Source organism: Penaeus monodon, chromosome 11 (genome assembly GCF_015228065.2).
Source record: "Penaeus monodon isolate SGIC_2016 chromosome 11, NSTDA_Pmon_1, whole genome shotgun sequence".
Taxonomy (NCBI): domain Eukaryota; kingdom Metazoa; phylum Arthropoda; class Malacostraca; order Decapoda; family Penaeidae; genus Penaeus; species Penaeus monodon.
Window position 1 is genome coordinate 26,300,435 of NC_051396.1, and position 15,000 is coordinate 26,315,434.

At 42.5% G+C, this 15,000-nt stretch overlaps 1 protein-coding gene across 1 annotated transcript in view; it reads right to left on the reverse strand.

Moving 5' to 3' along the window:
- Positions 1–15,000, reverse strand: part of LOC119578870 (dipeptidase 1-like) — a 184,719-nt gene that overhangs the window by 55,966 nt on the left and 113,753 nt on the right. The window lies entirely within an intron of this gene.

Genomic DNA, 15,000 nt, shown 5'->3' on the forward strand with positions numbered 1-15,000 from the left:
GAGCCGTCACAATAGGACTGATGATGAAATCACTCTTTCGCCAAAGTTCTCTCTCTTTATATAATCTGCCGTATTTCTTTTTGTTGGAATCAGCTTTCCTCGCCCAAAATGCTCTCTCGCTTTCCATAAACAAATCCGCATTTTTATATTCAGTTTAATGCGACTGTTTTTCTCCGTCAGAGCAATGAAACCATTATCTGTAGATCTAAAATGTTTAAGAATGCTGAAAATATAGACTTTATGGCATCTGAGCATAAAGGCTGACGGGCTTAGGTGATAAAAAGATTTGAAATTATTAGATATCTCTCTTATTACTGATTGAGAGGGAAAGGCGTGCTGTAAATAAGGCTATTGATTGTATGACTCACTTTGTATTTATGACTTGATTTTTATATTTACTGTTTACTTGTTCTGTCTGTCTCTTTCTCCTCTCTCTCTCAGCCTCTGTCTGTCTGTCTGTCTGTCTGTCTGTCTATCTGTCTGTCTGTCTGTCTGTCTCTCTCTCTCTCTCTCTCTCTCTCTCTCTCTCTCTCTCTCTCTCTCTCTCTCTCTCTCTCTCTCTCTCTCTCTCTCTCTCTCTCTCTCTCTCTCTCTCTTCCATTCACTCCCTCACGCCGTAAGCGACGCCATACACCCCTCATCTCTCTCACTTTCTCCCTCTCCTTTTCCTTCTCTCTCCTACCTCCTTCCCTCCCTCCCTCCCTCCCTCGCACCAATCTCTCTCTCTATCTCTTTCGCCGCTCTTTTGCTCTCTCCCTCTTGCTCCTTTTCCCCTCTCTCATTCTCGCCCTCGCACAAAAATAGACGTTGCCATATTCTTTCAACGAGATGCTTCCCCTCAGTGTAACTCGATCTTCTCCTGTTCGAGTTTGAGGACCTTTTTCCCCTTTTTTTCGTCCCTTTCCTTCCCTCGTTACCCCTTTCCCATACTTGTGTTTTTCCCCTCACTTTCTACTGTGTGTGTGTGTGTGTGTGTGTGTGTGTGTGTGTGTGTGTGTGTGTGTGTGTGTGTGTGTGTGTGTGTGTGTGTGTGTGTGTGTGTGTGTGTGTTTCACCAGCACTCCGTCCACCTATCTGTCTATCTGTCTGTCTGTCTGTTTTTTTCCCTGTCTGTCTGTCTCTGTCTCTCTCTCTCTCTCTCTCTCTCTATCTATCTATCTATCTATTTATCTATCTATTTATCTATCTATCTATCTATCTTTCTCTCTTTATCTCTGTCTGTTTCTGTCTGTCTGTCTGTCTGTCTGTCTCTCTCTCTCTCTCTCTCTCATTCACTGTCTCTATTTTTCTTTCTTTTTACCGTTAATCTTTTTTATCTCCTCTTTCCCCCATAATCATCATCTTCCTCCACACCATTCTCCAGTGCTTCGCTTCTTCCCCAGTCTTTTGCTCTCATTCCTCATCTCCCATTCCTTCTAAATATCCCTAAATCCAGTTTTTCCCCCTATTCATCACATCTTCCCCCTTTCCCTTCTCCTTCTTCTTCTGCTGATGTTCTCACGGTTTCTACTCCCTTCTTCCCCAGTGTTCAGAAGAGAAGGGAGAAGTAAAGGAAAACTAGAAAGTAAACAAGATATTCCATTTTGTTCGACTTCCTCTTCCCCTCTTAGTGTAACCTGATCATTTCCCCTCAGACAGTTTAAGGATACAGGGGGGGGGGGATAACCCTTGTTACCCTCTCCCCTTCGTCTTCCTCCTCCTCATCTTTCTACGCTCCTCTTTCTACCTTCCTCTTTTCCTTTCTTCCTCACCCTCTCCTCCTTCTCCTACTCTCTTTTGCCTTTGTGCTCTTCCTACTCTCATCTTTTTCCGTATTTTTTTCCCCTGTCGGGTTTTCACAGTCCTTTGTCCTTGTTCATTCATCCTCCTTCTCTGCCCAATCCTTCTGTTGCTATCTCTTTCTTTCTTCCTTATTTCTCCTCTCTATTTCCTTGCTCCTTATCTATCCTAATTTCTCTTTTCTCTTTCATTATTTCTTCTACCTTCTTCTATCTCCTTCTCTTTTTGTCAGCTCTTTCCTTCCCTCTCTTCCTGCTCTTCTCCTATCTTCTCCACCCTCATGCTCTTCTTACGTAATTCTCTTTCCCTTCCCAGTCATCATCTTACCACCCCTCCTATTTCCCTTTCTCCTATTTTGCCCTCCCCTTCTCCTCTCTCCCCCCAACTATCTTCTCCTCCTACTTTTCCCCTCCTCCCTTTCTCCTCCTCCTTTTATCCACTGCCTCCCTCCCTCTCCTCCTCCTCTTCCTTCCTTCTTTCACCAATCTATTATCGCTCTCCCTCCTTCTCCTTCTCCTTTTCCCACTCTCCTCTTCTCCTGCACGCTTTATCTCCTCTTCAAAAATATTCCGAGTACCAGTTTTGTAACCGCTGTATTGTCTTGCACCTTGCAGGACGTTACATAACACACGCAGAAAAATATGCTTGGTATTGATCCAAAGTAATATGAGTAATGGTAACCTTCTTTTGTTATTATTATCTTTGCGTTTGCTGCTGCTATTGGTTTTATGTTTGCTGTTGTTGTTATTGCTATTCTGACGTTTGTTGTTCTTTTTATTATAATTTTTATGTTTGTTATTTTTTTCATTATAATTTTCATGTTTGCTGGTGTTGTTAATATATATTTTTAGATGTTTGCTATTGTTGTTATTGTTATTCTTATTTTTGCTGTTGCTTTTCATAACAATTTTTATGTGCTGCTGTTTTTATTATCATTCTCATATCTGTTGTTGTTGTTATTATCTTGATCTTTGCTATTGTTATGATTACTGTAATTATTATCATTATTATTATTATTATTATTACTACTATTATTATTATTATTATTATTATTATTATTATTATTATTATTATTATTATTATTATTATTATTATTATTATTATTATTATTATTATTTATTTTTTATTTTTTGTTTTATTATTATTTTTTTTTACTCAATCCGTGTTCGTATTTTCTCTTTTTGCGTTTCGAGTTGATTTGAAGCCTCGCAATCATTTTGTCTCTTTCTTTTGTGCTTGTTTTTTCTCGTTTCGTCTTCATCCTCTTGCCATTCTCTTTCTCTATCTCTCCCCTCTCAATCTCCTTTTCACACATCTCTCTCTCTCTCTCTCTCTCTCTCTCTCTCTCTATCTCTCTCTCTCTCCTCTCTCTCTCTCTCTCTCTCGCTCTCTCTCGCTCTCTCTCTCTCTCTCTCTCTCTCTCTCTCTCTCTCTCTCTCTCTCTCTCTCTCTCTCTCTCTCTCTCTCTCTCTCTCTCTCTCCTCTCCTCTCCTCTCCTTCTAATGCATACAAACAAACACACATTCAAATACATGCGGACACGTAACATAAAAGCACACTCACAAAGAACAAACAAATTCATTCAGATACACATACGTAAACGAGAAAAACTTACGTCAACAACAAAGAGAAAAACAAGAATATCTAATTCATTTGGTTGTAAGAATAAGAATCTGCCGTCACAGTGGATTCTGAATGTTTTGTTAAAAAAACTGCACTTTAAGACTCACCGCCGCGTATAAGCTCTTTATTTGCAAAGGACCTTATTGAAATAGCTTTTAAATTGAGAGAGAGAGAGAGAGAGAGAGAGGAGAGAGAGAGAGAGAGAGAGAGAGAGAGAGGAGAGGAGAGAGAGAGAGAGAGGAGAGAGAGAAGAGAGAGGAGAGAGAGAGAGAGAGAAGAGAGAGAGAGAGAGGAGAGAGAGAGAGGAGAGAGAGAGAGGAGAGAGAGAGAGAGAGATGAGGAGAGAGGAGAGAAGAGAAGAGAGAGAGGAGAGGAGGAGGAGGAGAGGAGAAGAGAGAGAGAGCGAGGAGAGAGAGAGAGGGAGAGAGAGAAGGAGAGAGAGAGAGAGAGAGAGAGAGAGAGAGGAGAGAGAGAGAGTGGGAGAGAGAGAGAGGAGAGAGAGAGAGAGAGAGAGAGAGAGAGAGAGAGAGAGAGAGAGAGAGAGAGAGAGAGATGGAGAGAGAGTGAAAAAAAGCAGCCTACATTTTTTTTTTTCAAAACTCATCTGATCTTCGAAATACTGCTGAACGATTGTGTGTGTTGAGTGTTTATACCTTTTTTATCTTTTTATGTAAAGTTCGTAACGTCTCTTCTTTATGATCCGAATCCACTTAAGCGAATGGAGGAGGTTCGGAGCGCTTCTCGCTGCGCTGATGTCGACTGTCTTTATGATCCGAATCCACTTAAGCGAATGGAGGAGGTTCGGAGCGCTTCTCGCTGCGCTGATGTCGACTGTCTTTATGATCCGAATCCACTTAAGCGAATGGAGGAGGTTCGGAGCGCTTCTCGCTGCGCTGATGTCGACTGTCTTTATGATCCGAATCCACTTAAGCGAATGGAGGAGGTTCGGAGCGCTTCTCGCTGCGCTGATGTCGACTGTCTTTATGATCCGAATCCACTTAAGCGAATGGAGGAGGTTCGGAGCGCTTCTCGCTGCGCTGATGTCGACTGTCTTTATGATCCGAATCCACTTAAGCGAATGGAGGAGGTTCGGAGCGCTTCTCGCTGCGCTGATGTCGACTGTCTTATGATCCGAATCCACTTAAGCGAATGGAGGAGGTTCGGAGCGCTTCTCGCTGCGCTGATGTCGACTGTCTTTATGATCGAATCCACTTAAGCGAATGGAGGAGGTTCGGAGCGCTTCTCGCTGCGCTGATGTCGACTGTCTTTATGATCCGAATCCACTTAAGCGAATGGAGGAGGTTCGGAGCGCTTCTCGCTGCGCTGATGTCGACTGTCTTTATGATCCGAATCCACTTAAGCGAATGGAGGAGGTTCGGAGCGCTTCTCGCTGCGCTGATGTCGACTGTCTTATGATCCGAATCCACTTAAGCGAATGGAGGAGGTTCGGAGCGCTTCTCGCTGCGCTGATGTCGACTGTCTTTATGATCCGAATCCACTTAAGCGAATGGAGGAGGTTCGGAGCGCTTCTCGCTGCGCTGATGTCGACTGTCTTTATGATCCGAATCCACTTAAGCGAATGGAGGAGGTTCGGAGCGCTTCTCGCTGCGCTGATGTCGACTGTCTTATGATCCGAATCCACTTAAGCGAATGGAGGAGGTTCGGAGCGCTTCTCGCTGCGCTGATGTCGACTGTCTTTATGATCCGAATCCACTTAAGCGAATGGAGGAGGTTCGGAGCGCTTCTCGCTGCGCTGATGTCGACTGTCTTTATGATCCGAATCACTTAAGCGAATGGAGGAGGTTCGGAGCGCTTCTCGCTGCGCTGATGTCGACTGTCTTTATGATCCGAATCCACTTAAGCGAATGGAGGAGGTTCGGAGCGCTTCTCGCTGCGCTGATGTCGACTGTCTTTATGATCCGAATCCACTTAAGCGAATGGAGGAGGTTCGGAGCGCTTCTCGCTGCGCTGATGTCGACTGTCTTTATGATCCGAATCCACTTAAGCGAATGGAGGAGGTTCGGAGCGCTTCTCGCTGCGCTGATGTCGACTGTCTTTATGATCCGAATCCACTTAAGCGAATGGAGGAGGTTCGGAGCGCTTTCTCGCTGCGCTGATGTCGACTGTCTTTATGATCCGAATCCACTTAAGCGAATGGAGGAGGTTCGGAGCGCTTCTCGCTGCGTGATGTCGACTGTCTTTATGATCCGAATCCACTTAAGCGAATGGAGGAGGTTCGGAGCGCTTCTCGCTGCGCTGATGTCGACTGTCTTTATGATCCGAATCCACTTAAGCGAATGGAGGAGGTTCGGAGCGCTTCTCGCTGCGCTGATGTCGACTGTCTTTATGATCCGAATCCACTTAAGCGAATGGAGGAGGTTCGGAGCGCTTCTCGCTGCGCTGATGTCGACTGTCTTTATGATCCGAATCCACTTAAGCGAATGGAGGAGGTTCGGAGCGCTTCTCGCTGCGCTGATGTCGACTGTCTTTATGATCCGAATCCACTTAAGCGAATGGAGGAGGTTCGGAGCGCTTCTCGCTGCGCTGATGTCGACTGTCTTTATGATCCGAATCCACTTAAGCGAATGGAGGAGGTTCGGAGCGCTTCTCGCTGCGCTGATGTCGACTGTCTTTATGATCCGAATCCACTTAAGCGAATGGAGGAGGTTCGGAGCGCTTCTCGCTGCGCTGATGTCGACTGTCTTTATGATCCGAATCCACTTAAGCGAATGGAGGAGGTTCGGAGCGCTTCTCGCTGCGCTGATGTCGACTGTCTTTATGATCCGAATCCACTTAAGCGAATGGAGGAGGTTCGGAGCGCTTCTCGCTGCGCTGATGTCGACTGTCTTTATGATCCGAATCCACTTAAGCGAATGGAGGAGGTTCGGAGCGCTTCTCGCTGCGCTGATGTCGACTGTCTTTATGATCCGAATCCACTTAAGCGAATGGAGGAGGTTCGGAGCGCTTCTCGCTGCGCTGATGTCGACTGTCTTTATGATCCGAATCCACTTAAGCGAATGGAGGAGGTTCGGAGCGCTTCTCGCTGCGCTGATGTCGACTGTCTTTATGATCCGAATCCACTTAAGCGAATGGAGGAGGTTCGGAGCGCTTCTCGCTGCGCTGATGTCGACTGTCTTTATGATCCGAATCCACTTAAGCGAATGGAGGAGGTTCGGAGCGCTTCTCGCTGCGCTGATGTCGACTGTCTTATGATCCGAATCCACTTAAGCGAATGGAGGAGGTTCGGAGCGCTTCTCGCTGCGCTGATGTCGACTGTCTTATGATCGAATCCACTTAAGCGAATGGAGGAGGTTCGGAGCGACTCTCGCTGCGCTGATGTCGACTGTCTTTATGATCCGAATCCACTTAAGCGAATGGAGGAGGTTCGGAGCGCTTCTCGCTGCGCTGATGTCGACTGTCTTTATGATCCGAATCCACTTAAGCGAATGGAGGAGGTTCGGAGCGCTTCTCGCTGCGCTGATGTCGACTGTCTTTATGATCCGAATCCACTTAAGCGAATGGAGGAGGTTCGGAGCGCTTCTCGCTGCGCTGATGTCGACTGTCTTTATGATCCGAATCCACTTAAGCGAATGGAGGAGGTTCGGAGCGCTTCTCGCTGCGCTGATGTCGACTGTCTTTATGATCCGAATCCACTTAAGCGAATGGAGGAGGTTCGGAGCGCTTCTCGCTGCGCTGATGTCGACTGTCAACAAAAGAAAGGAGCTTTAAATCAGGGCTTAGACTGAGGTCCTTTATGATTTATTGGCGCCTCAAATCTTTACGATCAGAAAGTTTGTCCATTTATTACCGTCTGTTCCCTTGTTATGATTTGTTGCAAGACAGCGCTCCCGGGGGGTTAGCACGCACGCCAGGGTGGTCACGCAAAACAAGAAAACGTACACACACATAAACACGCACACGTATATCAAACAGGTGCACATACACCCATACACATACACGCAATCAGGCAAACACCTGCCCACACCCACTCACCGACGCCCACACGTGTCCAGCCACCCACGCAAACAAACATTTATACACAAAGCAAGCCAGCCAGAAAATAATGCAATTCCCTAAGATTAGTTCAAGGCGCCTTAGAACGCCTAAACCAGATAGAAAGTGAGGAGTATACCTTAGGCCTAAGGATTCTTAGGCTTTTTTTTTTTTTCTTTCTCGGAGGTTATTTATCCCGGTATGTTAGAAAAGTTAGTGAGGAACTACCGCTGGGAATATCAGCTAATCCGGACGCCAAAGGGGGGCTTATTTATTTTTTATTGTTCCCTCTGCGTTCTTTATCTTCCTCTAACTTACCTGTAAGAAACCTTTGCTTCTAGAATACACATGATTTTTTTTTTAGTTTATTTCAAGAGACACAGAAACCAAGCCGATTCATATATTATAGTAGATAGCAATGCCTTGTCTCTTCGTTAAATTCATGCCGGACAAATCACATATCCAATGACTGAAGTACCTGCTGTCTGGCCAACTATAGCTTTCCATTTTATTAATAGCGACGGTATAGTATGATTTCGAATATCGCCAATATACCGCCAATATACCTGGTCACTTGGGTGTGTATACACATATGTATATTTTAGATTATATCTATGAATTTCGTAGGTTTAGAGGCAGCATTATATGCAACAGGAATTGGATACTGTCATTATATATAAGCTATTGAATATTCTCCTACGGGAGAAAGGCTTATAATTAAGACTAACCATCCTAAAATCCTAAAAAAACTATAAATTTATTTCAAATTATCAAGCAGATCCATTGCTGGTCTTTCCATATATTCCACAACTAGTACTAAATTTTGTATATTTTCCTCTTTACTGAAAAGTCATATTAGTCCATACACATTCGTACATGATAAGGTTCTAATGTTATCCAATATTATTCTCTTTTAAACGAGAAAAGGTGGATCAATATGGGATTCCTGTTACTTTTTTTTCTTTTTTACTTGCAGCGAAGATATAATAAAGATAAAAGACTAGCTGTTATTTTTAATTTCCGGTAACGCTATGCTTTCATTCGGTGTTCGTTTCCGTTTCTCACCGGCATGTTGGTGGTGCCAATGTAACCGCGTCCGACGCTAGGGAATATGGCTTCGACCAACAAAGTTGACCAGTTGGGCTCCAATTGCTCCGAAGTTCGGTTGTTGCGGCCCAAACTATGGCGATATCTCAAGCTGGTCATCTTATCTCGCGTTGGCTTTGGTTAAGAAAAAAAGGAATAAATACTGTTTCGTTTTTAGATTTCGAGTTTTAAGACTCCTCCAGCGAACTGGAGGAGTGCATCCGCGCGTAATGTTCGAACGAGCGTCTGCGTCTGAAATATAGCAAATGCAAACGGGAAGGTTCTCCGGCTCTGGAATTCGATTGGAAATCAAACTGCGATCTGATTCCGGGTTTTTGAACTTATTGCAATATAGAAGTCTTCGGATGTGATTTGAGATGATAGCGTGGATACTTCTCCCTCGCGACAGGGGGTATTTTCACACTTGCGAGAAGCTTTGTATTAAATCAAACTGTCTCCATCTTCCGTAATCGTCCGTTGCTGTCTCTTCATCCTCTTCGTCACATACTTTCATTCCCTTTTTCTTCATTCTGCCTTTCCTTGTTACCCTCTCCTTTCTCCATCTCCCTCTCTTTCACCCCTCCTTCCCTTCCCCTCTCCCTAACTCCCCCCTTTTCTCCCCGCCCATTAGTCTCCCTCAAAAAACAAACCTCAGAAGCGGAAACAGGAAGGGAGGCGACGGTAGAGAGGAAAGATAAAACCGAGGATTCCGGAAGACCAAAGGAAGAAGAGGGGAAGGAAAGGAGAAGGAGAGGAGACAGAAAGGAGAGGGGAGGGAGAGAGGAAGGAGAGAGGAAGGAGAGCGGAATGAGAGCGGAAAGAGAGAGGAAGGAGAGAGAAAGGAGAGAGAAAGGAGAGAGAAAGGAGAGAGAAAGGAGAAGGGAAGGAGAGAGAGAGGAGAGAGGAAGAAGAGGTGAAGGCTTGGCTAAGACTACGAGAGGTTTCCTTTTTAGACGGACGAGTTTTTTTGCTATGGTGAACGAGAGCGTATCGTATCGAGAGAGGTTTTGTAAAGTGACTGAGTTTCATTTTGAGGTGGACAAGAATTTACTTTCAGAAAGAACTTTTAAACTGAACGGAATAAAACAAAGCTGAACGTTTACATTTTTTATTTATTATTGTTATTATCTTTAAGCCGAGCGAGTTTATTTTGTTAAAATCTGAACGAAATCCGATTCTAAGTGGACAATATTTTCCTTTAAACCGAACGAGAAATTTTAGAACCGAGCGGATTTTTAAAAATTAGCAAAACATGATTTTTGAAGCTGAACGAAAGTTTTTTTCTTTTTTTTTTTAGGGTTAGCGAGTGGACTAGCCCAGGAGGTTTTAGTGAGGTTTCGGTTCCTCCTCAAGACGATGAGATATTGTTAGTTCCCTGAGCTTGTTTGCTCTCGCGTCGCGTGTGTTGATGCGCGGTAAACATGCAAGGACACAGGAGAAAGGGACGGAAATAGGGGTGAGGCACAATAGGTGAATGGCTAAGGACCCATTACGAAGCATTAATGGCCAGGATCGTAGTACATATTTTGGGCCACTTGTTTAAAGGTCGTTATTATCGAACTTTATTACGTAGCTTTAGGAGTGTGGGGACATCACGCAGTCGGAGGATAACAGTGCTATAGGCTTTTCCGTCTTTATTGTATTGTTTATTCACTCAGCCACATACTCTCTCTGCCTGTCCGGCCTTCTCTTACTCGCATACATGTAAACACACACACACAGGAACGCAAATAAATGAACAAATAAATACACAGACAAAGGAACAAACAAACAAAAAAAACGAACATAAACAGAGATACGTGCAAATACACACAGACACAAACAAACAGACAAAAATACACACAAATACATGCACTCTCACGTACTCACTATTACACACTTATTCACACACACTCACTCGTACACACTTACTCTCACACAATCACTCTTACTCACTCTTAAACTCACTCTCACACACGCACTCTCACACGCTCACTCTCACACACGCACTCTTATACGCTCACTGTCACACACACACGCACTCTTACACGCTCACTCTTACACACTCACACTCACACGCACTCTCACACGCTCACTCTCACACACTCACACGTACATACTCACTCACGCTCTCACTCTCACACACTCACACGTACACACTCACTCACGCTCTCACTCTAAGCCCCATTCGCACAGCCAAGACCCAGCTGTTTTTCTCCCACACAAGGAAAACAAACAGCCTATCAGATATTCTTTCCGTGATGGTCGAACACTAACAAGAGAAGTTGCCGAGTGACAGATGAATAATTGCATCTATGGTTCCTCCTCTTTCGTCTCACGTTCCATCTATACTTTTCTCTTTTTTTTTTTTTTCTTTCTCTCTCTTTTTTTTCTTTATCTGTAATTCTAGTTTCGAAGGATCCTTTTCTAATTTTGTCTTTTATTTTTTTTCTTTCACTGCTTCAATTCGTAGTTTCTTTTATTTTTGCGTCTTTCATTCCTTTCTTCCCGTTTGTGTCTTCCGTTCTTATATATATATATATATATATATATATATATATATATATATATATATATATATATATATATATATATATATATATATATATATATATATATATTTTTTTTTTTTTTTTTTTTTTTTTTTTTTTTTTTACTTGAAACGAATCTATCTCGTGTCTATTTTCTCCCGTTTCCTCTCCTCTTTTCTTTCCCTTTTCCTTAAACATTTCAAAATCTGGCGAGAAGGGTTTTTCGCATATATACAACATTGATGACCGGATGTGCGCAATGCATCTTTCACAAGATATGATCAACGGGACAATATAAACGAAATTGATATCCTCACCTATAATAGATGACAGCAAGATAAATCACGAAGAAAATAATGGAAAGAATAATACCTTCATAACCTTTAGCTCACCCTGCATAAATATTTCACACAAAATAACGTACACACTACTTAGGGTTTATAAGCCCCAGCCTCCGAGGAAAACGTTGTCGGTGACGCGTCGTTTAAAGAATAAATAACATTTTAAAGTTGATTTACGATGATCGTTTCTGTGCCGTGATGTCTCTCGGGTTTCTAAGCCTCTGACGGATTCCTAGACTAGTTATATGTGTATGAGATTGTTAACTCCAGATCAGATATTGGAAGCTTAGATCAAAGTCCGAAAGAAAAGACAACTTTGTCTAATTTAGAATCTTGAATGGTCGTTATTAAGTGTAATTATTTATGCAAAGCATGCTTCTTCGGACACGTTTTTTTCTCACTCTTCCTCTCGCACGCTAACTCGAACAAACAAATAAACGTACATATTAATAGGCAAACACACAAAAAGACAAATGCATAAACACACACACACACACACACACACGCACACACACACACACACACACACACACACACACACACACAAATACACACCCACACCCACAGAAAGCCTCACACAAAAGAATATACATACAAGGCTCACCATACCTTTCAGGAATGTCGATTTTGTTTTGACAATTTCGAAATTCTCCTCCGGTTTTGTCAAGTCTTTTCGGCCAAAGAGACCTCAGAACAGACAGGCTGCGAATTGCCTCATACCAATTTTAAGCATCCTTCTCGAATTTCGGTGTTGATATCTTGCCTATCTCAGAGGAGAGAGAGAGAGAGAGAGAGAGAGAGAGAGAGAGAGAGAGAGAGAGAGAGAGAGAGAGAGAGAGAGAGAGAGAGAGAGAGAGAGAGAGAGAGCAATTCATTCAACAAAGAAAACACCACACACACACACACACACACACACACACACACACACACACACACACACACACACACACACACACACACACACACACACACACACACACACGCCGCTCAAATGATTAATGCGCACTTGTTCAATAGTTCTTTTCTTTATTCTCTTCATCAAAGAAGTACATGATTCGTAGAAACGTGGGGATAAATATTTTGGTAGAGAGACAGAGAGAGAGAGAGAGAGAGAGAGAGAGAGAGAGAGAGAGAGAGAGAGAGAGATAGAGAGAGAGAGATAGAGAGAGAGAGAGAGAGAGAGAGAGAGAGAGAGAGAGAGAGAGAGAGAGAGAGAGAGAGAGAGAGAGAACGTAAAGCACAAAAAGGAAAGAAAAAAGAAAAAAAACACTTGACAGTGTCCATTATATACAAACCGTAATGGTAGCATATGAATTTATAGGCTTGGGGCCAAATTAAGCAACATCCTGTTTATGTACGCCTAAATTAGGCTTAAACTGCACATGGATGATTTAGGGTTTTAAATGAACACATTTAGTATTAAGCTTGAAATTCATTCGATAAAAAGGTACAAGAATTTATTGTAAAGTGATACAAGCTGAAACCTTGTTTTACAAGATGAGAAGAAAGAAAGAAAGAAGGAAAGATAGAAAGAAAAGAAAAGAAAAGAAAAGAAAAGAAAAAAAGAAAACAGGAAAACGCAGCAGACACGCGCAGTATACCTGTTATTACTATTGCTAACTTTTTATATAACTAAAAATGGCTTATGACCTGAATCAACTCCGGCCAGATTGATAAGTAAACCCGCATAGCCACTGATATAAAGCATCAATGGCCTAAATGACTTATAACCCGAATGAACCAATAACCTACGACCTAAATGACCCCCCATGACCTAACCTACGTCGTGACCTTGACCTCCAACCATCACGTCGATGACAAGAGGATGAACAAACCTCGCGTTCACTAACCATGTTCACCGGGGACAAGCAGAGCATAAAACGATTTACAACGAAATCTTTTACCCTGAAGACGCTTTTTCTCCTTAGCGGGAGCTCGGCCCTCATGTCGGGTTTAAAAGATATATTTCACGGCTTAATAACACTTTACACCCGCCTCTTCAGCCCCCCCCCCCCGCCATGTCACGGCCCCTAATACGCTGTATTTTTGTTTTATGGCTAAGGGTTCGTGCGGTGTGGGTGTTATGCGTGTGTAGAGTGTGTTGCGTGCGTCGGGAGTGTTTATATTCGTGTGTAGAGTGTGTTGCGTGCGTCGGGAGTGTTTATATTCGTGTGTAGAATGTGTATGTTAGTTTTGTTTTGTGTGTTCTGGTGTACACGCGTGGTTAAGTTTGCTGTGTGTGTCTGCGTGTATGTGTATGTTGATATGTGTTTATGTGTATGTGTCTTTTTGAGACAAAAGAAAGATATCAGTTACTTCCTACTATAAAAGAACGAATAAATGTCATAGCTAATTACGCATATGATGTCGTAACGCTCCCCTAAAAAAAGAGGCATCGATAAAACAAGACAAAAATAACATCTCTAACATTAATTTCATCGTCACGCCCTCAGCCCTTATAGCCATCATCATAATCAATATGACTCTCGAAATGACCCCCATTTACGGCAAAAGTGTCAGTATCACCACCGCCATTAACCCTCGTAACTCCACAGAACCGTAAAACTCACAGGAGAGAGATAAGTCAGTAGAAACTGTCACTCTCACAGGGACGACATTTCCTCCTTGGCTCGTAGTCCTCCAGTGCATGTCCTGCCAGCTCGCCAAAACACTTTTAAGCTCGTGGTCTTAACATGCGTCCACCTGCCGCCGTGTGCTCTCTGGCTACCGCGATAAAGGCATACAATTTGCAGTACTTTACTCTCTGTCCTTTATCCTCTTGACTTTTTTTTTTCTCTCCCTCTCATTTGTGGAACTCTTTCTCCTTTTCTTCCATATTTATAAATCTTTTACCTTCGTTATTTTCTGTCTCTTTTTTACCTCCCCTTTTCTTCTCTTTCGTCCACATATCTCTCTCCGTTTTTTTCTGCTATTCTCCGCCATTTTGTTCATATGTATCCTTCCCATTTTTCTTTTTTATCACCTCTCTATAATTTTTCTTTCCTTCTCTTTCTTCCTTCCCTCCTATCACTATTTCTCTCTCCTCTCTTTCCTTCTCTCTCACCCTCTTCTAAATAACCTCTACTTTCTTCTTTTTTTCTCTTTCTCATCCCTTCCTTCCGCTCTTTTTTCTCTATCTTTATTTATTTTCCTCGTTCACATATACACCTTTCACTCTTCTCTTTTCTCCTCTCTATCTATTTCTCTATTTTCTTCTCTCTTCCCTCTTTCTTCCCCCCCTTTTTTCTATTTTTCTCTTACTCCCTTTATCTTTTTGGCGAAGCAGGTTGTCATACAAAAAAAAAAAAAAAAAAAAAAATGGAAGGGAGGTAGTGAATCCATGAAGGTGGTTATTGAAACTCTGCGTCCATGATGTATCTTTACATCATAATAATTTCTATTATGCTGCTTGCGTAATATTACAGAATGCAAATACAATTTCTAATTCATATATCATCATTTGCTGCATTCATTTATAAATGCATTCATGATACATACATACATAAATTCATGCATACATACATACATGTGCGTAAGTATATATATATATATATATATATATATATATATATATATATATATATATATATATATATATATATATATCATCATCAATAACGGTATGCTCATGTTTGAGCAGCCGTGGACCTCTCCACCATCCTTCGCCA